The sequence below is a fragment of the Orcinus orca genome, chromosome 17, assembly GCF_937001465.1.
Source record: "Orcinus orca chromosome 17, mOrcOrc1.1, whole genome shotgun sequence".
NCBI classification, from domain to species: Eukaryota; Metazoa; Chordata; class Mammalia; order Artiodactyla; family Delphinidae; genus Orcinus; species Orcinus orca.
The window spans coordinates 8,122,505-8,145,782 of NC_064575.1; the positions used below are offsets into that span (position 1 = coordinate 8,122,505).

At 41.5% G+C, this 23,278-nt stretch overlaps 2 protein-coding genes across 7 annotated transcripts in view; one reads left to right on the forward strand and one right to left on the reverse strand.

The window, feature by feature from the left end:
• Positions 1 to 23,278, forward strand: part of CLVS1 (clavesin 1) — a 220,431-nt gene that overhangs the window by 59,277 nt on the left and 137,876 nt on the right. For both annotated transcript variants that reach the window (XM_033437605.2, XM_004274981.3), the window contains one exon: positions 13,629 to 15,199. The gene's annotated coding sequence lies outside the window, so the exon portion shown is untranslated. The remainder of the gene's footprint in view (positions 1 to 13,628; positions 15,200 to 23,278) is intronic.
• The window catches only part of ASPH (aspartate beta-hydroxylase), a 386,456-nt gene that overhangs the window by 17,703 nt on the left and 345,475 nt on the right, over positions 1 to 23,278 (reverse strand). The gene's annotated exons all lie outside the window — the stretch shown is intronic.

Sequence of the window (23,278 nt, forward strand, 5' to 3'; positions counted from 1 at the left end):
CGCGCAGGCTCAGTGGCCATGGCTCACGGGCCCAGCCGCTCCGCGGCATGTGGGATCTTCCCGGACCGGGGCACGAACCCGCGTCCCCTGCATCGGCAGGCAGACTCTTAACCACTGCGCCACCAGGGAAGCCCAGGAGCCTGCTTTCTTAAAACTCCACGTTTTAGTTAATACATTGAAACATAGAAAAGAGACGCAATGGTTGAACTGCAAGAATTGGGGAGGCCACCTTATGGAGGGAATGGTGCCCTCAGGGGAAGGGAAGCCGGCTTAGACCCATGACCCAAGCATATCAGGGGGCTGAGTGGCTCCCATTGGCCTCTGATGTTTTCTCTGTCCCCTACCAAGTTGTCCCCTTCCTCTGGTGTCTTGTTCCTTACCTTTGCCACCTCTTTGATGCTTGAGGGATCTGTGGCCATACTGATTTGTCTTGTAGGTTCTCCTGTTTTAATTCCACCATAACAGACTAAACTCCTCGTTACCCATATTTTTACTTTGTATCTGTCAGTCTCTTCAATCTGATTGAAGTCTGGTCTTGCTGGCTCAGGAGTCCCTCTGTCTCTCTGACTTTCTCTTTCTCTGTCTCTCTCTCACTCAATCTCTTGCTCTCCATCTCTCTCCCTCCTCCCCACTGATAGAGCATTTACTATGTACCAGGTGTGTTCTAGAAGCACCAACATTGCCCGTAGATCTGGGTAATGGGAGCTTTTGCCCTGGTCATATGCATAGCACCCCCGTGGGATGAAATGCTCATTGGTGCCCAGGGACATGTCCACCCAGAGTCTGCACCCACCCCCCCTCCATGTCCCAAGTACCCGGAATGAAAGAATCCCCTGCCCCAATGGCCCCAAAGCTGCACCTGGGGCTTGTGTGGACCTGCTCCAAAGGCCCTCCTTCCTGAGCATGCCTGTGCTGTTGGTCGCGGGGTGAGGCTGGACGAGCTTCGCTGTGTGGGATACCCACATATGTGTCCATGAGGCCCCTCATGACACAGAACCCAGCCCAGGGTGTATGTACAAGGGGGTGATCTATGGGTGGGGGGGATGCCTCTTCTTTTATTTGATTCCCACTTTCAGCTCCCATAAATGTTAGTTCCTGCTATGTGCTTTACATATATTGCTTCATTTGTTCTTCACAACAGCTCCATGTGGGGGGAATCAAGCTCTTACGGGGAATTAGAGGGAGTTTACAAGGTCTTAGGTAAACTCATTTATCCAACAAGTATTTATTGATCGACATAGTGGTGTGCAAAAACAAATGGCCTCGTCTCTCATGAATCTTCTTATGTCCACTGAACAAACCAATAAAGACAACCCAGTAAGCAAAGACTGTCTCATTGTACACTTACTAAACAGCAGTCACGTGGACTGTTGCACTAACCCAGTCTTGGGTTCCTAGAAGACATTTAGGCTCAACCTCCACTACGATTTCAAAAAGGTCCTTGTAAATTTGTCTTCTTTTTGTGAACATTTTTTTCGTATGTCCTGTCTTCAAAGCAGATGTTCAAAATGTCTCTGCTTTTATAACCTAGAAGTGTTGGACACAACTTTCCAAGTTCTCTGGTAGTGTTAGTACCACAGACTACTTCGGTTATATGTGGTGCTGGATGTCATCAGAGATTTTACATATGTACATATTTATATCTATCTATCTGTCTCTATCTATCTATCTACCTATGTATCCATGTATATACACGCATATACATATATGCAGGAGCCTTGAAATCACTGAAGGCAACTTCCCTCCTCCAGCTCCCACAAGCTTAGGACTGGGCCCCTTGGAATGACTTAGAGGGTCTCCCTCAGAAGAGGAGATCATCTTGGAATCACTAAAGGTGCCTTTTCCCTGGACCACAAGGGTGCTTGTCTCCAGCCTAATCCCATGCTCCTGGGGCCTGTGGGTCAGGCCGGTGCTGCGCAGTGGAGCACAGGCAGCCCTGCTTGGGACAGAGGCCACAGTGATGGGTCAGGCACCCTCCCTGACAGGACTTGCACCACTGGTGTAGGAACTGGTTCCCAGAGATAGAATATGGCTGTGAGAAACACGCCCGGGCGGCCAGTCAAACTGCACCGTAACTCTTGGGGTGGGGTGGGCCGGGGCCAGCACCATCCCTTCGGACTGGGTTAACCTGGGGGAAGCGGGGACTTCCTGCTGACAAGGTTTGGGGAGACATATTTAAGTAACACAGGAGACTGGTGACCCTATTACATTTAGAATTTGTGATGCAGGTCATATAGGTTACATTTGGGATGAAGAAAAGTGGGGCTTAAAAAACCTGAATTGTGTTTCCTAACCCCAATCTCCTTCCTTCTTACAACACAGCTCTGCCCACAGGACTTCTTATTCAAAGCCATCTCCTCTTCTGCAGCCCACCTCCAGCTTTTGGCCCAGATGTGCCTTAGTTTCCTCATTTCTCCCAAGTCTTCATGCAAAAACTCTGCTCCGTTCTACCTTTCCCTTTGCTTCTTTCCTATTCTCAAGGACCAGTTCTCTTTTTCCTTATGGTCTTCCCAAAGAATGACTTGCAAATTTAGAAACCAAACTCTTGTGGTTGCTGAAAAGATCTGCAGAAATCATTCCGCAGCTATTCCAATTTTGCAGAAAGGGGAACTCACAGTGGCTGGAATCCATTTAGAGCCGATTTGTAGCACTAATTTCCCAAACCATAACTCTAAGATATCCACTGAAACCCTTGAGGAACTGGAAGGATGTAAACTGTAACTGTATCACAAGGATATAAATTTGAAATATCAGTCCAATAAGATATACATGTGTAAGTTGAATGGTTGGTTGATTATTTATTTATGATATATGTCTATAATATATATGTTAAACACAGTGAGTTTAGAACCCAGTAGATACTTAACCCACTTTCTGAGTCTCAATAAAATTTTTGGTAAGGTTACTGTGAATTTCAGAAATAATACTAATAACTTTGAAATTGCTTAATTTTTATTAGAAGAAATGAAGCCTCATCTAGCATGATAGTATTTGTCATGAAGGCATAAAATTACATGAATAGAAGACAAAAGTGAATTTTAAATATCTTATTTTAAATAGGATAAGAAGTCAACATACTTAAATATTTTCTGTACATATTATTAATCGTCTTATTCAAAGCATGGGGCAAAAGAATTAATTTTTTAAATTAAATGGATAGTTTCAATATGCTAAATAAATAACGAACCCAATTAAATACACACTTGCTTAAGTTTATCCCTTGTATCAGAATTTTTCTTTTGGAATTCAAAATGATATCCAGTTTCCGCTGAATCCAATTAAAAAAATCATATTGTTGACTTTTGGTATTGAAGAGCTATTTTATCATGAGTTTTATATTAAAATGTTTTATATTTAAATAGAAACAAAAATAAATGAACGTAGTAAGATCATTAAATATCTGCATTAATGAATATCACATTTTAAAGTAAAAATACTTTAAGGTATTTCTTTTTTTTTTTTTTTTTTAAGGTATTTCTTAAAGACACGAGGGATGAATTTCCCTGCACCTTCACTAATGGCAACAAAGCCCCTTATTTGCAAATATAAGAGTTCAAAAAATAGAGGTTCTGGAGTAATTTTTATCACATACTTTAAAATACTCTTGCCTCATAAGCAGTTATTTATGACCAACATGCACATGTACATTTCAGTCTTCTTTCATTAAACCTCGCTTGAGACATGCATGTGCTTTTCAGTCTTGGAGACAACTAGAAAGGCTCCCCAGACTAAACCCAGAGACTTGGATTTGTCCATTTATTCTAAACAGTGTCTTTCTCTTGAGCAGAATAAACAGCATCGTTACAAAAAATTTCTACAAAACATCAAAGAAATGTGGTTCTTCCTTCACTCCTGAAATAAGGCATGAATTGTTGGACTGTGTAAGAATGAGTAGGGTGAGTGCAGGGCTGGTCATGACCCAGAGGGAAAGGGAAAGAGTCTGGGGGTGTTACCAACCGAACTGTATCTCCCCCTAAATTCATATGTTGAAGCTCTACCCGCCTATGATTGTACTGAAGATAGAGCCTTCATGGAGATAGTGTTAAATGAGGTCATAAGGATAGGGTTCTAATCCGGTAGGACTGGGGTCCTTATAAGAAGAGAAAGAGACTACAAATGTGCATGGAAGTAGCGAGAAGGCAGTTGTCTGCAGCCAAGGAGAGAGGCCTCACCAGAAACCAACCCTGCAGACATCTTGATCTCAGACTTCCAGCCTCCAGAACTGTGGGACAATGAATGTCTGTTGTTTAAGCTACCCAGTCTGGGATACCCTGTTATTAGCCCCAGCAGACTAATGCAAGGGTGTCCTTCCATTTACTGGTTCATCCCTTTCTGCGTGTCTGCCGTACTTCCAACCCCATCCCACTGGATATTCAAGGTCCTCTTGCTGCATCCTGTCTCTCCAAGGCATCCGCTGATCCCCTGTAATTCCCACCTGCTCTCCTGACTCCAGACATTTATGATATTCCACTCCTAAAAACATACTGATCCTACATCTCAAACCCTGAGAAACTTGCCAAATAAGTGACTGGTTTGCTTATTTTTTAGTTACTAAAACTTGCAAAGATGTACACGAACGTGTAGCAACAAATAACTAATAAGCCATGAAGTTCTGAACACCTTTCATGTTCTCCTTTGAGAAGAGTATCTATGTGTGTTCCATTACAATTATGTCACCCGCTATCACCCTGGCCACAACCAATTAGAACAGGGCTGGTCCTGAGCAAAAGGCGGCTAGCAATGGGACAGCTTATCATGCTGCCTCTGAAAGGATTTTACCTGAGAGGACACTCCTCAATTGATAATGACTAAATAAGCCAGTCAGATTGTGGTTCTATGAAAGCTTGAATGCAACACAGAGAAAATCTCAGTAGGCATAAAGTGTAAGTAGCAGAAGTCATGAGATAAAAAGGAGAAGAGAGAAAGAAGCAACTGGTAGAAGCAGAGGGAGTGGATGGAGAAGCCAAGAGAGAAGCCGCTTAAGAGACCACAAGGGCGACACTGAGATACACTTTTTAGTTCTCCAAGAGGCCCCATCCCCCAATTCTTGTGGGATTCACATAGTACCATAGAAGAGTGGTTAAGAGCATTGGGCTTGGGAACAGACATGGATTATGCCCCCAGCTGCCCAAATAATTCAACCATGTACTTAAATTCTCTGTGACTCAGTTTCCCTGGTAAAAAAGAGGGCAATAAAGTACCCCCGTCATGGGATTGCTATGAGGATTCAGTGACATATTGCTTGTAAACTCCTTACTGTATTGCTTATATAGAGTAAAAGCTTAATAAATTTTAGCTATTATTATTATTATTATAAACTGTATATACTTATAATAAGCTCCCACCTGATGAAGTAAATGAAGTGTGGATCTATTCCTTGCAATGTGAAAGACACTAACTCATAGTTATTATGACATAAGGAATAACCTCTCTCTAAAAGACACTTACATTTTGCAGAGGTTTGGTGGGGATTAAGCTGTATAATTTCTAATACTCAACTGCTTATTTTTGCCCTAACAAAGAGGAGACGTGTGTGGAGAAGTTTGGGATTCCCCAAAGTAATCTGGCTAAATGGTAAGAAGTCTCATAGGCAAATCCTAGTATGGGTAATGCCAGTTAAACTCACTAGTACTTCTTATTTTCTCCTCCTAAGGTTGGGCATTCACTACGGGGGCCAATTTTCAGGGAAGCAGACATTTCTCATAGGACCAGGTTTCATAGAGAAATTATGGTCTGAGTAGTAAGGTCTCCTCAAACTCTTTCAAAGAAATCAGTAGGATTAACCAGAACTACTTAATAGCAAAGATGAAAATTCAAATTCCATTCAAATGAACTTGATGGGCTAGTTCATGTGTCTCAAACAGTTGAGGGAAGAGTTTTGGGAATCAAAACCTTGGAACAGGAAATGCGACCCACAGGACTCTCTTGCCATAGGTTTTCTTTTTTTTCTTAAATATAAATTTTTATTTAGAATTACAGCAAGTACTTCAGTATCACAAAAATAGTATAAAACTTCGAGAAATACACCACTAGTTTGGAGTGAGCATTTATTTGCCCAATTACAACGTGCAGACACACACACAGAAAACATGCGCAAGCGTGACATTTCCATCCCCAGAGCAGCAGTTGGTTACACCACCCTGGACAAAGAGTGACATCATCAGGGACTGAGGTCAAGGGCTCCGGCAGTGGTGAAGTAGGAGGGGTGTGGACGTGCATTGCCCCCACTCCTGCTCAGCCAAAGGCCGCGAAGTATACGTATAGAGACAGAGACAGAGATAGATATATAGATACAGATACAGATGTAAGTATGTATGTGTGTATATACATGTATAACTATTGGTAATGTTTCTCTGGAGAACCCTGACTAATACAGAAGGAGTTACCAGCCCAGTAGTCATTTCCTTCTGAATTCTGAATCTGGATCTCCTCCTCCTTTCCTCAATCTCATAATTAAACATTCTACTTAAATGAGAGGTACTTGCTGGGGAAATGCCACCTTAGAGCCCAGCCTGACAGACTTAACCATGACCTCCACTAGAAGCTGAGCATCGACTCTCCATTGCTTTTTACGCTTTTTCTTTGCGAATCCAAGCCATCTTTCAGTGACACCTGACTAACTCCCTGGTGTGACTCAGGGAGTGAGTGGTCCAGGGAACGTCATGTGAAGTTCCCTACAGCAGGGTACTTTCTGCTTTAAAATTGGCACCATTGTCTGATAGGATATGGTCAGTGAAACCAATATAAAACACAGTCCAACTAACAGTCCTTGAATACGATTCCCGCATCTGTAGTGCACACGGGATTGGCAGTGTCATCCTCAGAAAAGGATTCAAACGCAGTCCACACGCAGTGGTAAGCTTGAGAAGAGGGTGCAGCAGCAAGTCTGGTACGTCTGCCTGTGAAATCCAGGGATCCTCTTTCTACTCTGCTGTCATAGCTGGCACCCTGGGCACATTTCCAAACATTCTCAGCCTCATATGCTGGTGTAAAGTCATGGGAAGCTTTAGGCTGCTTTGTGGCAACATGGACAACATATATTACAACCGGAGCCCCATGAAGGCAAGGAGGCTCTGATGACATGGATGCAAGCATCTGCAGAAAGCATTAATATAGATGCCACTCTATTCCAGGCCATTCTTTTTTTTTAAAATTAATTAATTAATTAATATTTTTGGCTGTGTTGGGTCTTCGTTGCTGCATACGGGCTTTCTCTAGTTGTGGCGAGTGGGGGCTACTCTTCACTGAGGTGTGCGGGCTTCTCACTGCGGTGACTTCTCTTGTTGCGGAGCATGGGCTCTAGGCATGTGGGCTTCAGTAGTTGTGGCTCGCGGGCTCTAGAGCGCAGGCTCAGTAGTTGTGGCGCACGGGCTTAGTTGCTCCAAGGCATGTGGGATCTTCCAAGACCAGGGCTCAAACCCGTGTCCCCTACACCGGCAGGCTGATTCTTAACCACTGTGCCACCAGGAAAGTCCCCAGGCCATTCTTATGTACAAGAAACTCCATAACCATCATGATATTGTTTGTGCAGTTCATTAATCTGGGAACTGCTCAGCCGGGTGATTCTGGCCCAGGGCGTCCCATGAGGCTACGGCCGAGATGTCACCAGGGCCACAGTCATCAGAAGTGACTGGAGCTGGAAGATCTGCTTCCAAGGTGGTGCAGTCACAGGCTGGGAAGGTGGTGCTTGTAGCTCATGGGAGGCCTCAGTTTCTTCCCACACGGGCCTCTCCAGAGGCTGCCTGAGTGTCCTCATGACTCTCTGGATGACTTCTCCCTGTGCCAGGTGCCTTGGGAAACAAAGATGAATTCGACATCCATTTTGACCCCAAGGAGCAGACAGTCCTGAGACAGTCTGAAGTCACCAAACTGTGACTTTCCTGCTTGAGCTCCTTTCCCTCTGGAAGACAATAAATGGTCTCAAGATATTGCCTCTCAGGTTAGACCTTTCTTCTCTGAGTCTTCCCAGTACTTAAAAGGACTACAACCAGAGTCATGGCCCCATCCACCCAGCGCACGGCAATGGCGGGAGCCTGGTCTCCGGCGAAGCTTTGTGGAAGAGACGGGCTTGGAAGGATGAAGAGGACCTAAAACATTGTTGAGGGCGAACGGGAAGATGGGCGGGGGGGGCGGGGGCGGGAGATCTGCCGCCAGCGACGCCACAAGATGATATACTCTCCAGAGGTTTTCAAACTCTCATGGGCTTCATTTCCTCCTACTTTGTTTACCCATTGTGGCACTCTACAGCAACAATTAATCAAATTGTCACGTGTCCGCCCACGTCATGGTCTGGACAGGAATTTCAGATAGTGGGGGAAGAGGAGTTTCTACAAAGGTATATAGTCCAGACAGAAAACCTGTGTTTACTATAGTAATTCGCCTGAGATCCCACAGCTAGTAAGAAGCAGAGACTTGAACCCAAAGCCTTTGAACTCCAAATCTCACGCTCTTTCTTCAATCATACTGATATTGATTACTGAGTTCTTTTGTTTTCCAGTCATAGAAAGTAATAATTCTGATAGCAGTGGTTATGCTTCCTTGTTTGAAACATAGTAGACATTCTCTACAGGTTGAATTACTTTACTCTTTCTGTCAAGAATTTCCAACCTTGAGCACTTCCTACTGTTTGATCCTGCGTGATGATTCCCTCCGATGAGTATCAGAGTATAATGAGGCATTGTTAGGTCTTTGTTTTTAGTCTCTCAAGCATGGACATGAGCTTAGGTTTGCACTTCCCTATTAAATCCTACTGCACATCAACTACTCTCTCCCTTGTTCCCAGCTCCATGCATTCAAGTAGGAGCAGACAACTTATTCTGGTCCATGGGCTATGAGTAGAAATGATACATGTCATTTCTAGGTCAGAGCAGGAAGAGTAAATGTGAATTCTCATGGACTCGTTCTTCCTGTCATGATGGCTTTCCAGATGATGGGACTTCCCTAAGTCTGACTTTGAGGAGCAGAGCCCTTCAATCTCCCCTGCATCCCGTCTGCCTGTCAACCAGCCCTGAGCCTCCAGCATGAGAAATAAGCTTTTGTTGTATGAAGACTCTGAGATCTTTGGATTTACTTATCACTGAAGCATAGCCTACCATCTCCTGCAAGTGAAGTGCTGTATTAAAAAATAAATTGTGTAGTGTTGACTTAATGGTTGGCAATCTGTGGTTAGGAGTCTGATATCAAAGGTAAGGAACATAGTCCGTGTTATGCAGTGGTAAAACATTTGGCAAAACTGTCACCTGCAATAACTTAGTAAGTTTGCATATTTAAAGAACTCACATTTCTAGGGGAAAGTGAGTGAAAAACAAAGTGTTTGTGGTAGAATGTCTTGGTTATTATTTGTTGTGTTTTACAAGATAGTAAAGAGAGAAAGAAAAGGATGACTGGTTTTATAAGTAGAAATACAAGGAAATAGAGACTTCTAGAAATCCAACACTTTACCATGTTGGAATAGCTGATTGATTTTTACTCCCAAAGAAAGAGTTAAAATTAAGAAAGAACTTGAGGAAAAGTCCATTAAAACAGATATTTTTGGCAAGAATCAGATTAAGGATGTTACTCCATGGTTACTTAAAACCTCTCAATGGTTTAGACTTTTTCCCGAAAAAGATCAGATAAAGGATCTGGCTTTACCACTTACTACTCCAGAGAGGCTCAAATATACTGAGAGGTAAAAAATATATTGAGGGGGTAAAAAAGCAAATAAATATAGCAGATCTGAAGTCTATGTCTCCAAAGAACTATACTGTGGATATTATAATATGAAACCGATTAAGCCAGACAGACAATGCACCTCTAAAGTATTCAGAGAATGATACTTTCAAAAAACCTATGAACTTGGAATAAAAAATTCATGAGCCTTAGAGAACTGAAATAACTTGTGTGCCCCCCTCGTACCCTTATGGAAGGTAATGGTCTGAAAAACTGTATCCCCTAAGGAGGTTGAAGTATATATCTTCCAAAATATTGTAAAGGATGCCTCATCTTGTTTGTAACCACTTGCTCACACCTGCCTTACATGCAAAATTGACTAGATGTGAACTTAATTTGATCTTAAGTTTTCCCACGTCACTCCAAAGGAAATGGGATACTTTGATGAGCATATGGTCACCTTGCCCAGGACAGATTAGAATACAATGATCTATGAACACTCCAGTTTAAGGATGCAACACTGAATGTTGTAACCTTGAATCAATGGAATGTGAGGTATATCGATACCGTCCAGGTCCCAGTTGGAAGATACACCCGACCTGCCACAGCAGTGATGGAGCAACCTGTGACATTGGTTCCCTGAATCTCTCCAAGAACCCTTGAAATGACAACAAGCAGAAGATATCTGGTAGTGGTCAAGACAGAGAAAAACTGACCAATTCAGAGACACAGTTTGTAAACCACTTTACCACCTTTTTAGCTTGCTTACTCATTTAGACTTTGGAGGAAATAAAGGCTGGAATTTATAAATGTTTAACTATGTGGTCGTGTGGTTTCTTGAGCGCATACTGCTACTCAAAGAACTGGATGTTTGCTGTGACCCAAGTGAAACAGAAATTGAAACTAAAATTGGAAATTCAATTTCAACTAAGGGCATATTCTGTAATTCCCATTTTGGATGCGGCCAAGGTGTATAATGGAAAAAACAGCAATCTTTCAGATGTGGTGCCAGGCGTCACAGAGAACAAAGGAATAAGAAGCTTTTCCCAGAGACCAGAGTAAGACTCTAATCAAAAAAACCCTCTAACCCCCAGTGTAGGAGGTCTTGGCCGCACCCGTTCAGTGTGATTTCAGAATTACTGGGCTCAGTGACTGTCAGGTATCCTCCCATCCTTCCCCTTCTAAACGGGAGTGTTTGCTGTGGTTACCCTGTCCCTCTCTTACTGTTACATGTTGGGTATGTTGGCAGATGGGTTGCAAATTATTTGCATTTTAATACATCTTTAGGACAGAGGATCACATCTGGATAAGACAACTCCTTAAAACCTAGAGATCTGAAACTTGGAGCTAGATGTAGTGAATAAATTAATCTTTGGAGATGGGTTGAGTATGTTCTATGTGTGTTAAGACATTTTTGGTAACCACAAGGGTAGACTGTTGTATAAGTATTGACTGCTCATCAAATATCCCTGTGCTTGTACACATTTCCCAGCTCCCTTTTATATAGGCAGGGCCATGTGACTTGTTCTGGCCAATGGGCTGTGAGCAGAAAAGATGTGTGTTACTTTCAAGCAGGTCTAAGTTCTCCATGCATTGTTCTTCCCTGCTGTGCCAATTCCTCACCTGGCCCTTAGGTGACTAGATGGAACACAGCTCCTCTTCCCCCCAGCCCCCAAACAAGTATAAACAAGGACGAAGACACTGCTGTGGGAAGCCACTGGCAGTGTAGAGTTAATTTGTTCTTTCAGCATTACCTAGCCTATCCTGACTAATACAAACTCTAAAACTTCAACATTGGCATGCATATTAGATAGTAAAAATATCAGTGGCAATCTCTTATAATAATAAATTGAGGGCTTCCCTGGTGGCGCAGTGGTTAAGTATCCGCCTGCCAATGCAGGAGACATGGGTTCGAGCCCTGGTCTGGGAAGATCCTACATGCCGCGGAGCAACGAAGCCCGTGCACCACAACTACTGAGCCTGCGCTCTAGAGCCTTCGAGCCACAACTACTGAAGCCCGTGTGCCTAGAGCCCGTGCTCTGCAACAAGAGAAGCCACCGCAATGAGATGCCCGCGCACCAAAACGAAGAGTAGCCCCTGCTCGCCACAACTAGAGAAAACCCGTGTGCTGCAACGAAGACCCAGTGCAGCCATAAATAAATATATAAATTTATAAAAATAAATAAATAAATTGAGATGTACATTACAAAACGTACATAAGGAGAATGAATTATCCTTATGGCTAAGTAAAATATTTTTACTTTTGCAATTTGACCTTAGTCTTTATACATTATCCAGTCCTTAAACATCCAATTGTCTAGAAATGTGCTACTTTACCATTGTAATGTCATCCTAACATCCCTCTTATATATATCAAGATTTCTCTGGGTATTATCCCATCTGCCTGGACTCTTAGACTTTAGTGCACTCCCACATGGATACAACGTTCATCGGTCACTAGCCAACCACAGAAAGCACCTTCCCATTAACCAAACCTAGACCACAGCAAATCCAACATTAACAGGGTCCTTTCAGGCAGTACAGAAATGAGTTAACTGACTTAGGAATGTCAGGCACGAGGTCAGGGACCAGGAAAGATGCTTGTGAGCAGATGAGCAGACTACACTTGAACACTTGGCATTGGCTACTCATACACAAATCGGATATGGAGGAACCCTGCAAACAAATATGTAGGCGGCTGAGAAATACAAGAAGCTGAAATGGAGGGTAAGTAGAGCGTGCCAGGTATCAGAACAATTTCAATCAGGGTGAGGAAAGAAAAGAAACACATCACAGAAGCCTCTGGTTAACAGTTATCAAGCAAAGCCTCTGAGCAAAGATAATCTGGATCCTGGAAACAAAAAGATCCAACACAGTGAAGACACATCTACTCGGTAAAGGGCAGTTTTTCTTACGCAGAAATTTTAAGCAGTGTAGAATGGTATTATGATAAACAATACAAGGATAATATCCTTAAATACAAAGTGAAATGGTATACTTTCACTGGCACTTTGGGAAGAAGTAAATCTTGTAATATAGTGAATATACCTGTTCTAATCATAAATAAAAGTGAGGTTTTTTAAAAAACAACTATTTTTTTCACTCTGATCAGTGCAAGTAAATTTTAAAACTGTTTTTTAAAACTTTCAGAATATAAGACTATATACTGGCAGCCAGTAGCTTTCGTGGTTACTCTGCCCATCTCTGTAGGTCCTATCACTCTATCAGGCAGGAGCACTCTGGGTTTATGTCTCAGCCTCATACAAGTGGGGAGAGTTTTCTTCTATAAAGATTTCTCGGGAAGGAGAGTACACACACAACACACACACACATAGGATTTTTGTTTCTACAAATACAACTTGGCTAGGTTATCACTGATGTCATTCAAAAGTCACAATGGACAGTGGAAAAAAAAACTGAAAGAGAACAGAGGCTGAGCAAAGGTAGCCAAATTCATTTGAAACTTTGAAAAAGTCTTTTTATATCATAGGCTAATGAAACACTTATGTCTTGGTCTTGGTTTATATTTCTATTAGTGGTTATAAAATTGATGAAAGGAGGAAGAGAAGCAGAATAATTAACATTAACATCTGAGAAGAAAGGAAAGTCTACAAAGCTTTTAAAGGGATCATGATCAAGAAGAAGTGAACAGTATTAGACTGCAAATTAATTAGAGAAAACTTTTCTCTCCTAAAAAGTTCCCATTTAGTGCTACTTTGCAAGTCATGTCCATGATTAGTTATACTTTTGAAGATGTCCCTTTAAGCTGATATGTGATCGAAACTCAGTGGCAGCCTCACGTCATTTTGGTGTACTATACCTTTTTGGATAACTTTTTATATGAAATTCATAGCTTTATAAAATGTTTTAAAAAATATCGGTATGTGGGGGGGTTATGTCATTCATTCATTCATTCATTCATTTTTCTATTTCTCAAATATTTTTTGAACTTCTATGACATTCAGGCATTCTTCTAGGTGATTGGGAAGCAGTCCTGAACAGAAGAGACAAATTTTCTACCACGTGGCGCTTACGTTCTATTGGAGAGAGAGGTAATATACAGATAAGTAAATAAACACATAATGCTATGTCAGAGTTGGAAGAATTCTGACAATTTTAAAGGCTGTGTGAAATATATGATAAAAAGACTGCATTAAAATATTTAATGTTTCTTTTTTTATTAGTAAATATGAAAACTTTATAATGGGGGTACTGTATCTGCTATCTTGCTTTTTCTTCACTTACCATTTTGTGAGCATGTTTCTTTGTCTATAGTAGTCTTCAAAAATATGTTTTTAATAGCTGCAAATATTATAGGCTATATACAAAAATGTGATTCATTATTTTTGACAGTTTCTATGGTCCTATAAATTAAATTTATGTACATAAATCCTTATCTGCATATCTGATTATATCCCCAGGATAAGGTGCATAAAGTGGAATTATTGGGTCTAAATGTATGTATATTATGACTCAAGGTATGTTGCAAAATAGATTTATAGAAAGGTTACACTTCCTCACCGTTATCTCAACAACACGAGATATTAAGTAGATTTAAACCCTCAGCCAAAATCCACTATTTTAAATTACATATCTCTTTACAGGAGAGGTTGATTAAAAAAAAAATAGGTTTATAACGCATTCACCTTTCTTTAGTGAATTCTTTGTCATGTGCTTGTCCTTTTTTTTTCCCCTTGGGCTGATAGTGTATTTCTTTTGATATATGAGATATTCTATGTATGAATCATATTTGTTGCAATTTTTTCCAAGTGGTCATTGATATTTACATTGTTCACGACACTTTTACATTCAGAAGTATTCTTATGCACTCACACTTATTGCCCTTTTTTCTTTATGATTGCTTCTATCCCTCTGGTGCTTAGAAAGCCTTCCCTATGCTGAAATCAGTAACCATGTTTCTTATGTTCTTCTAGTTGTTTTTCTAAATTTTATTTTACTTTCTTATTTAGCTCTTTAATCTAGGTGGAATTAATTTGGTACGATGGGGCTTTAATTTGAGTCTTTTCCAAATCGTTCATTTTCTTACCACCATTTGTTAATGAAATAATCCATCCTTTCCCCTATAGGTTTGTGATACTTTCTCATCTGTTAAATTTACACACACACACACACACACACACACACACACACACACGAGTCTTGTTTCAGCGCTTGCATTAATCTGCTTAAAAGGTTTTCTTTTTAAAATGTGTCTGTCGGGGGGTAATGGTAAGTAAATACTTTTTGTCCCAGATGTTACAAAATTACAGTAATTCTTAGTATTGTCTTGACGGAACCGAGGAAAACCAACGTTGCGGAGGCATTTAGGACCCAGGGGAAAGCCAGGCTCCATATAGAAGGACAGAGTCTCGGGCGCACACGCCTCCTACCAAAATCACAGCCCCTAAGAGCCAGGGCTCTCATTCACAGCTTTCTAGAGAAATCTGAGCCCGAACCTGCCAGAATAGGGGATCTCACCCACTCAGCTCAGCAACGAGGACACCTGCAGAAACACATTCCCAAAGCAAGGCTGGGCGGCCGTGTGAAGGTATTTGTTGCCTTTTTTCTCCCTTCTATATTTGCAGCGCCTCCCCGCCTTTCTCCGCTCTTGTGATGCCATGGCTGCGGCGTTTCAGCACTTCGGTGCGTGGACAGCTCCCATCTGCAATCCCTGCTCACTCCATCCCTCTCGCACCCCACTCTCCACCGCCTCCGTGGTTCATCCTCCCCCCCGGCGCCCGCTCAGCCTGCGCTCCTTACACCATCAGCCCCCCATCTCCACCATCACCGTCATGATCTCCACCATCACCAGCGTCGTAACTACAGTCAACACAACTGTGCCTTGTCAGTTAGACAAAGCCGCAGGTCCGCAGGATAGAGGAAAAGAGCCCAAGTTTTCAGGCATAGAAAGGAAAGTTCAGGTGGACTACACCCCTGAAAACAAAGAGAGACGCCTGCTTGAGAGAACGGGAAAGTGAAGACAGTAGAGAGAGACCCTGGGCAGGGGGACAGATGGGACACTTGCCAGACACCAGCAGTTAGCCAGCTGCCTTTCAGCAGATTAGGGACTGTTTAGTTCAGGAAATTAACATGGCCTGCGGTATAGTATTATTCCAGTGAAATAGCTGTATAAACTCAATCCATGTTTCTGGTTTTCCAGTGGAGAATCACCAGGAAGCGGCGGAGGGGGGGTGACTGATGACTCATATTCACCCACATGCTGGTTTTCCTTCCTAAGCGTTTATTGCAGAAACTCTGGAATTAAGTTTTTTACTGAAATGTTTTGTAAAATGGAGACCCAAAGGTTAACTCTGTGTCCAGAATGAAAATTAAAATGATCATGACGATAAGAACCTAACAAATAGGGCTCTCTTTGGAAAGTGTTATTTGTCCAAATGTCTCTTCCTGTCTACTTATTTAATTTCAATTTTCCAATCTAAAACCTCTCTTTGAAGCAGAGAAGATAGATCCCTTGCCCAAATGGCCAAAGTAGTAATGATATTCAGAGCAGATGGCCTGGCTTTGTTCATCCTAGTCAAGGACTGACTCGGATTTGGAAGGTGAGATTTCTGTGTGCTTTCTCAGTAATCAGGCGATAACACCATTTTCCTATAATAGTAAAGGGTAATAGAGGGGGGAAAAATGGAAAAGGCATTTTATGTAACTGTGTTCTACCAGGTTCTGCTTTTAGAGTGCTAAGATTTTCTATCTCAGCTGAAAGGAAGTTAGGGTCTTCAAATATCTTGAGGGTACAAACACAAGTCATAGCACCCCTTTGATTTAGCCAGGATCATCTGTTTATAAGAGCTAACAAACCTCAGAAAATAAGTGCCCGAGCCTGTCATAAATAAAAACCTTTTCGTGGGTACTCATTTAATCAATTGTTACCAGACAGCAAAATGCTGGAGTTTTTAGCAAATTGTTTTTCATAAAATCAACATCTTTATTAAAAATGAGATGGATTATAATTTCATATGGGAATAATGTCAGTCACATGTAACAACCAAGTTTAAACCAAAGCACAGAAAAGGTTGATTAAAAAATCCCCGTTGTACATTTATTCTGCCTCTTTAAAAAGAAAAAGAAGCAAGTTTTGTCTAAATCAGCTTGCTCATTATCAGAGGCATTGTCAAAAAAAAAAAAAAATAGTCACAAACAAGGAACTGCTGGAAGAAGTTTTGAGGAAAAATTCACATCAAATACTCTTCTTGAATGAGCATTTTGTCAAAAGTTATTTACTGCTATGAATTAATTCTATCTGCATCTTAAATTCACTCACTTTTGAATTCAAACCAAGAAAACTAGTGAAAATACCTGGTGAAATGGATTTTAGAGAGGAAGGAAATCTGGTTATCTATATATTGTCCTTAGATTGGTAATATCCACAGTAAACTGGACTTCTCAAGTCCCCAAGCAACCAGATTCTTAAAACTCCCTTATCTGTCTGCAAAGAACGGTTCAGCCCAGACAATTTTTAAAAATGTATATACTGCCAGTTCTAGCTGCTTGAACTAGAAACTCAGGCCAGGAATGTAGTGCCTTCAACGCTACGTCTTCCTGTGCCTCATACGATTTCCTGTGGCTGGGGAAATTTCAAAACAATGCTGCTTCCATGAGATTTACAGGCATCTGTCTCAGAAGCGATGCTTTTCTTTGACTAAGATATTATACTGAGCTCATTAGTTTTTCTAAAGTGCCACTATCCTGGCTTCCCCTTTTGTTTTTTTTATTAAGGGATATTTTGCTTTTTTCATATTTTCAATAACAGAACTTTCTCATTTTTATGATGGATTTAAAGGTGAACAGAAAACACGCTTTCCAGCAGAGTGGCATCATAACATTTTTGTAGACATGTTCCCAGAGAGGTGCATCATTTAGAATCATGGAGTATCAAGCTGGAAGGTCATTCATTCCCAAATGGGGGAATCTAGAACTCCAGAATTGGTGGTGTCTTTTCACTTCTGCAGGTTTCACAAAGGGACACCTTAGTAACCCTGAGAAGCCTATTCACGATTTTACACATTTCCCCAGCAGAGGCATCCTTAGTAAATGGATCCAGGCTGACTTGGATCTTCTCTGCTTTCCCGTTAAACGGTGACCCAGAGGACGTAACACAGCAGAATGGGTACACAAAGTATGAAATTTGGCCGCATGCAATCAGCCCAGAAATACCCCTTAAGCTAAGAGGGATCTTTTCCCCATTACATCTTTCTCCCAAATTTTTATTGTTTTGATTATTGTTCATTTTATCCAGTTGTTTATTGACTGGACTAAATTTCAGGAGAAGAGCCACAGTATTACTCTAAGACTGTAGCCTCCACCGTCAGCCCCGAGTGTACATCTCTCTAGAGAAAACTGTGGCTATTTTTCAATCCAAGTTTTTCTTAGCTTAATGGAAGGTTTATCTTCTTTGGCCTGATTCTTCATGGATGCAGAAATCAACTGGTCACTCTCCTCTCCATAAAAAAGCTTTCATTTATTCAGTTAATAAGTTCATTATTCTCCACTATTTCTGCTGATTCCCACAGCCCCTTATCATCTTGTCTCTGGCTGGGTAACCCTATTCTCCCCCTTTACAGACCTGCTATCACATGAAAGTTTCTGTGCGGGGGGCTAAATTCTCTGTGAGCTTTCTTCTTCCTGACTGCTGAGCCAGTAGGGTTTTCCCCATATGTGTCTGAGATGATCCACTCTTGTCTTCTGGACACTTTTAGCCACATCTCCAATTTGTAGGTATCGTTCAGCCCTCTCTCCATCTACTCTCCTTAGAATAACATCATGTCAGTTCAGCCTGTGTTATTGCTCAAATGTCTTACGTAAAGTTCCACACCTGTATGTGTGTCAAGTACATAGTGTACTCAGTGTTCACTAGTTTGTAGTTTTGGAGGGAATAAGAGAGAATCCGTGGGCCTGGAAATGGTACTTGGGAACTCCAATCCCAGGCTCTATAAATAAAAAACATCTAGTCTTATGTGTGGACAAAATAAATCAAACTAAACATGTAAGATTTGTCTCTCTTTCCTTTTCTCTCTCCCTCTCTCTTGCTTTCACTTGCTTCCTTCCTCCTTCCTTCCTTCATTGCTTTTGGTTGGTATATAGAGCATGCCAGCATGTTTGAGAACAATTAATGAGGTGATCTTTTATGAGTGTCAGTGCTCCAAAAGGAAGTGTCAGTGCTCCAAAAGGAAGTGTCAGTGCTCCAAAAGCACACTGGGAGTGCTTTTACTCTCCTCTTGGACAAAGTAGCACTGCTGTCCGCAGACAGAGTGAGCTCTGAATTCAGGGGTAATTAACCTACCTTCTCAACCCCTTCGATAATCAATCCTTTAGGTCAGCGCTTCTCAAACATTAATGGGCATCCAAATTGACCGGGGACTCTGCTAACCATTCAGCACGTCTGGGTGGGTCCTGACATCTGAGATCCCAGCAAGCTCCAGGAGCTGCGGATGGTGCTCAGCATGGACCATATACTTTGAGAAGTAACGGCAAGGAACACATGCCTACTTTTTTTTTATTTTTAACATGCCCACTTTTTTTTTTTTTTTTTTTTTGCGGTACGCGGGCCTCTCACTGCTGTGGCCTCTCCCGTGGCGGAGCACAGGCTCTGGACGTGCAGGCTCAGCGGCCGTGGCTCACGGGCCCAGCCGCCCCGCGCCACGTGGGATCTTCCCAGACCGGGGCACGAACCCGTGTCCCCTGCATCGGCAGGCGGACTCTCAACCACTGCGCCACCAGGGAAGCCCTTTAGTTGCTATTTTAAAGGGAGCCAAGGGAGTCTATACAATGAATGTTTATGTGGCAAGGGCAAGCCCGGGGCTACTACTGAGCTAAAGGCAACAGAAAGTTGACCATGAGCCAGGGGCTAAATGCTGGCCACACTACACTTTCAGATGATTAAAGGTCTCCCCTTTATCCTTCTAGACTACTCTCCCTGCCCCGGGTATAGATAGCTCATATCTGCAAGTTGGCTAATGTTTGATAGAAAGTCAATGGATTGGAGTTCAATTTGTTACTCACAAGGCTTATGTTCCCTTGCCAGTACTTATGCAGAGAAGTCCTACAAACCCTAATGGTCAATCTCAAATTCATCACTTGGAAATAAGATTCCTTTCTGGTCAGCATCATAGAATATTGTAATCAACCGACCTCTGAGATTTAAATATAGGCTCCACTGGCAGTAAGGGAGCCTATCATCTTTCAGGAAAGATTTCAAATAGAACTGTACTTAAGAAAAGATTTTTGCTCACTGTGACTTTTGATTTTAGTTTTGATATATCAGCAGCATCTATTTTTATTTCATTCAGTGTAAAAGTCCCTTTCAGCACTCCTAGGGGGAAATACATATTCAGTTAAAAAATTAGAAGTGAGGGCTTCCCTGGTGGCGCAGTGGTTGAGAGTCCGCCTGCCGATGCAGGGGACACGGGTTCGTGCCCCGGTCCGGGAGGATCCCACAGGCCGCGGAACAGCTGGGCCCGTGAGCCATGGCCGCTGAGCCTGCGCTTCCGGAGCCTGTGCTCCGCAATGGGAGAGGCCACAACAGTGAGAGGCCCCCGTACCACAAAAAAAGAAAAAAAAATTAGAAGTGAGATTTTAGAAAGGTGAAGAGCCATAAGGGTTAACCTAATTCAATATACATTTAAAATTTTGAAACGCATCTTTCACACTTACTGATGGCTGAGGTAGTTGATTAGACTTTCATGTGGAAAGTTTTATCACTGAGATTCATTCTTCATCTTTTTCTTATAAAAGAAACCCATGAAACAAATATAGGTATAGTTTCTCATTTTGTATCTGTATTAATTTAAATTGATGTGTATTTAAAATTGTTCTTTGTATTATCAAGAACATTCAGAAGCAATAAATATTTGAGGTATTGTTCATTAGTTATTGATGTTCTTATGTTTCAAACAATATTTAGGATTTATAGATTTCATCTTTCTGGTCATGACAACAATATACTCTTTCCTCCCAAATTTGGCCAATTTTACATCCCTTAAATGTTCTTCCTTAGGATTGATGGGGTGTAGGTCTGTGCTTGCTGTGTGAGTGAGTCTGAGAGCACTGATACCCAGGCTGGCAAAGGGAAAGCACCTATTCTGAGAGGCAAGGTAGGGCAATGGACAGAACACAGGCTTTGAGTCAGGCAGGTTTGGGTATGAATCTTTGCTCTTCCACCTATACTTAATCTATCTAAATCTCAGATTTATCCTTTTATCTAATAAGTAATAACCTAGCTTTAAAGGTTGGCGTGGAGATTAGACTATATAATACCAAAGCCCGAGGCACGTAACAAGCGGTCACAAATACTTGTCTGTTTTTTCCCTCACTTTTAACACCAGCTCATTATCTGACTTAATGCCTGGCGCTTAGCTGTTCTAGGCTTCAACATCCTTTTATCTACCTGGAGACAACAGAAGTATGATATCAACAAGAATATTACAGTAAATGTAAACTGGAGCTTTTCATTTTCAAAGCACTTTAACCTACATTATTTCACATGATTCTCAGCATCTCCCAGGGAATTATCTTTTTTCTACCTATTGCAGAATCATTGTAATGATGAAAAAAGGTAATTGATGTAAAATGCTTTGAAATAATGATACACATATGTACATATTTGTAGATAAGACATGGTTATTATTATTCTGATTGTTATCCTATATTTAATGTGTGTTTCTAAGGATAATGAAATAAATGAGAATAATAGATTATAAAATAACCAAAATAGATTTCATTTGAATTATTATACTTTCTGAAATGATTTTTCCACCTAGACCCCTTGGTTCATAAAGACTAGGGTATGTGTTTATAAGTGTGTGTGTGCACATACACCTTCTTAAGATTGAATTCCGTATGAGGAAATACACAAATACGTATTTTTTCTAATGTAAATTTGAGACGAAGTATGAATCTGGAATCTACGGATGCCATGATTTCAAATATCATGATGTGGAGACTCTCCTTTCCTCCCCCTCACACAAAAATACCACTACCTAAATTTCTAGTTCATTAGAAAAAGCATGAATTAGGAATGGAGGTAAGCTTCTAGCCTGGGCTCCCCAGAGAGTGTAGTGAGTTACTCTTCATGTATTTGAAACAATCTCTAAATAAATAATCATTTCGGACCCAACCAGCAGTGGAAGAGAGAGTTTCCGGGGCTCCTAGGAACCTGCCTAAAGTGCCCCTTTGGGTTATGAAGCACATTTCAATGCCCAGGCTATGCCTGGAGCTCTACTAGGCATGCCGAAATATCAGTCCTTCAAGCAGAATGGCAGGGCCTCGGATTTGTCATTTTAGCCACAGGAAAATACGTAAAGGCAGAGCAAAAATCCATGATAGCCGGAAAAGTCACATATGGGTAGATTTTAAATAGTTCCAGTCACCCGCTGATGAAATATGAGGACAAGATGGTAACTGGACATTTGTAAGGTATGGCGTTAGGCCACCTAGAAATGTCTGTTGACCCCTTAGGCACATTGAGGCTTACAGGATAGTGAATTTGGAAGGAATTTTAGGGAAGGAGAGTGAGGTTCCGGCAGGGATGGTAACTTGCTGAAGGTCACATAGGTCTTAAGTGGTAAATACTAGAACCTCTCTGCTACATATAAGGATGGAATAGCACAGTCATAAAGAACATGGGACAGCAGAAATATTACTTAAGCTTAAACCCATTTCTGACTCTTGGTAACTGTGTAACCTAGGGAAAGTCATTTACCATCTCCTGTGCCTGTTTCCTCAGCTGAAAAATGGGGACAATAATATACTCATCTCATATAGGTGTTCTAAGGATTAAATAATATACTATATAAAAAAGAGAGTATGCAAGTGCCTGGGACATAATAAACACAGTTATAATAAATAACAAATTGAAGCAATTCTTATTACCACCAGGACAGAAACCGCTCCTACTTCTTCAGGTGATACCTAGTCCAATGTATCCTTTATACTTGTTTGACCAATTCAGAAAAGTTGAATGAGTACCAAATCCTTCATGTGAACAAAAAAAATTGCAGTTGAAAATGCTACATCTGGAGAACATTCTTGTATAGCATAGCATTTTTAGTGCCTTAAATCTTATCAATTGAAGCTGTTATTTTTAGTAGCAGTCTATTCAGACTTCTGAAATGAAGGATTTGCCTTTAATGGAAAATGTCTATTTCATCCTAAGTATGAAACCCAGTGACCCTGGCTTGGGTATTCTCCCCAGCAGCTTCCACTGTATGCTGAGCACAGAACAAAGATACAGACTGAAACAAATTTATTTCAGAGATTGTAGATTGGAGGCATAACTATGTGTGGAAGTGGGCCATGAAAAATGCAACCTCAACTCTCCCCTTGAACTCACAGTAATTTATCTTGGAAACATTGTTGAGTTCCCTGAACTGCAAGATAAGTAACTCGCTCCCAGCAGCTTTAAATATTCTGCCAGGGATGAGCCTTTGCTATGCCTTGTGCTCTGAGCGCGCTGTGCCGTGGCTGGAACCATGAATATCACCCAGCATGCTTCAAAGAGGCAATGATCTGAAGTACGGTGTGCCTAGGCTAACTTCTTCTAGGAAAAAAAATACTTTGTAGATGAGGAAGGAAATTGAAAGGCGGCTGCCACACCCTCATTTAAGGAAAACAG